The sequence below is a fragment of the Triticum dicoccoides genome, chromosome 4A, assembly GCF_002162155.2.
Source record: "Triticum dicoccoides isolate Atlit2015 ecotype Zavitan chromosome 4A, WEW_v2.0, whole genome shotgun sequence".
NCBI lineage: Eukaryota > Viridiplantae > Streptophyta > Magnoliopsida > Poales > Poaceae > Triticum > Triticum dicoccoides.
In genome coordinates this window covers 18,723,689-18,726,784 of record NC_041386.1, presented here as the reverse complement: position 1 = coordinate 18,726,784, position 3,096 = coordinate 18,723,689, and positions in this window count along the sequence as shown.

The window sequence follows — 3,096 nt, the reverse complement described above, 5'->3', positions numbered from 1 at the left end:
ACCGCCATCGTCAGCACCACCACCCGCGTCTCGGGCCACGGGTCGGCCCCTGCACCAGGTGCAGTTTCCACCGTCACCATCGGCGATCCCCGCGTGGGCGACCGGCTCGTCTCCGGGCCCGGTATACTCCACGGCGCCGGAACACCCGACGCCCTCCCTACGATTTGATCACCCCTCCAGCTCAGTGAACTACGCCCCGGCGCTTTCCGAACCGGCATACGCGCTGCCGGCGACTGCGGCCGCCCCCAGGCACGGCGGGCCGCCACCCCCTCGCTTCGCCAAGCTGGACTTCGCCACCTAAGAGGGCACGGAGGACCCCCTCAACTGGCTCAACCAGTGCGAGCAGTTCTTTCGAGGGCAACAGATGCTCGCTTCGGATCGTACCTGGCTCGCTTCCTATCATCTTTGAGGCGCAGCACAAACTTGGTACTACGCTCTCGAGCAGGACGAGGGCGGCATGCCACCATGGGAGCGCTTTCGGGAGCTTTGTCTCCTCCGCTTTGGGCCTCCTATCCGCGGGAGCCGACTGGCGGCCCTCGGCCGTCTACCTTTCACATCTACGGTGCAGGACTACGCCGACCGCTTCCAGGCCCTGGCGTGCCACGCGCCGGGCGTCTCCGCGACCTAGCGCGTCGAGCTCTTTGTGGGCGGCCTGCCGGACCATATTCGCGTGGACGTCGAGCTCCGAGACCCCCCGACCTCCAAACGGCCATGTACTACGCCCGGGCCTTCGAGCAGCGGGCCCAGGCACTTCAGCAGCCACTCGGACGGAGCGGCCGCCAGCCCAGTCGGCCAGCTCCGACTCCCCCAGCCCCGTCGGCCTCCTCCAGCCGCGACGGCCACACCCCCGGCCGCCACACGACCCTTCCGTCGGCTGTCACCGGCCGAGCAGTAGGAGCGCCACCCTCAGGGTCTCTGCTTCATCTGCGATGAGCCATACACGCCGACCCATGTCTGCCCCCGCCTATTTTATTTGGAGATGGTCGACTACACTGAGGTGGACGACTCGCCCGACGCACTACCTCCACCTGCGGCGCCCGAGGACGCAGCCGCGGATCCTGCGGCGACGGCGTGCGTCATCTCCCTTCACGCCCTGGCCGGCATCCGGGGCGAGTGGACCATGTTGCTGCCTGTGACGATACATGGCGCGCGCCTGGTGGCCCTGCTGGATACGGGCTCCACTCACAACTTTCTGCCCGAGTCGACCATGCGTCGACTAGCCCTTCCGACGACAGGCGAGGAGCACCTGCGGATCACGGTGGCGAACGGCGATCGCCTCCGGTGCCATGGACTCGCCCGCAACGTTCCCATCTCCATCGGTGGCGAACACTTCTCCATCACCTGTGCAGGGATCGACCTCGGCTGCTTCGACTTCATTCTCGGGGTGGACTTCCTCCGGACCCTCGGCCCCATCCTGTGGGATTTCGATGCGCTCATGATGACATTCTGGCGGCAGGGCCGCCGCATCCGGTGGGAGGGCCTTGGGGGCGCCGCGCCGGCCGTGCCACACCTCCAGTTGGCCGCCGCGTCCTCGGAGGCCGAGCACCCCCTACTGGATTCCCTTCTGCAGCAGCACATCACCCTCTTCGACGAGCCGCAGGGTCTTCCGCCTGCCCGGGTGTACGACCATCATATTCACCTCGTACCGGGCTCCACTCCGGTGGCGGTGCGGCCCTACCGCTACCCCCAGCTGTAGAAGGATGAGTTGGAGCGCCAGTGTGCACTGATGCTCGCCGCGGGCATCATCCGGATCTCCACGTCGCCCTTCTCGGCGCCGGTGCTTCTCGTCCGTAAGTCGGACGGCACATGGCGCTTCTGCATCGACTACCGTGCCCTCAACGCGCTCACGCTCAAGGACAAGTTCCCTATACCGGTGGTCGACGAGCTCTTGGATGAGCTCCACAGGGCGCGCTTCTTCACCAAGCTCGATCTCCGGTCGGGCTATCATCAGGTGTGCATGCATCCGGACGACATCGCCAAGACGGCATTTCGCACCCACCATGGTCACTTTGAGTTCTTGGTGATGCCCTTCAGCCTCGCCAACGCCCCGGCGACGTTCCAGGCCCTGATGAACGACGTCCTTCGACCCTACTTACGGCGGTTTGTGCTTGTTTTCTTTGATGACATTCTTATCTACAGCGCCACCTGGGCCGAGCATCTCCAGCATGTCGCCATCGTCTTCAACGAGCTTCGGGCGCACCACCTCCACCTTAAGCGCTCGAAGTGCTCGTTCGGGACGCCTACCGTCGCCTACCTCGTCCATGTCATCTCGGCCGACGGGGTGGCTATGGACGCCGATAAGGTGGCGGCCGTCTCCGCATGGCCAACGCCTCACTCGCCGCGGGCTCTCCGCGGGTTCCTCGGACTCGCCGGCTACTACCGGAAATTTATCCGGGAGTTTGGACTCATCGCGGCGCCCCTCACGCGGTTGCTTCGCCGCGACGCCTTCGCCTGGGACGACGAGGCGACGACGGTGTTCGAGACCCTCAAGGGGGCCCTCACGACGGGCCCCGTCCTCCAGATGCCAGACTTTGACCGCCCGTTTGTGGTGGACTGTGATGCCTCGGGCGCCGGTTTCGGTGCCGTACTTCATCAGGGCGATGGGCCCCTTGCTTTCTTCAGTCGGCCTTTCACGCCGCGCCATCTTAAGTTGGCAGCTTACGAGCGGGAGCTCATTGGCCTCGTTCAGGCCGTGCGTCATTGGCGACCATACTTGTGGGGGCGGACCTTCCATATTCGCACGGACCACTACAGCCTGAAGTTCTTGCTGGGTCAACAGCTGTCGACCGTTCCGCAGCACCAGTGGATCAGCAAGCTCTTCGGCTTCGACTTCTCCGTCGAGTATCGGCCGGGCCGTCTTAACACCATGGCCGACGCGCTGTCCCGTCGCAATTCTGACCTCGCGCCACCCACCGACGCGTCCGCCGAGACGGCCCTGTGCATTCGCTCCGGGCCATCGTTCGGTCTCTTCGCCGACATTCGCCGCACCAGTGTGACGGCCGATGACGCCGCACTTCTTCAGCAGCAGCCTGTGGGCGGTGACTTGGAGGAGCCCTGGCGCTTCTCTAACGGACTGCTCCTCCATGGGTGCCGGAT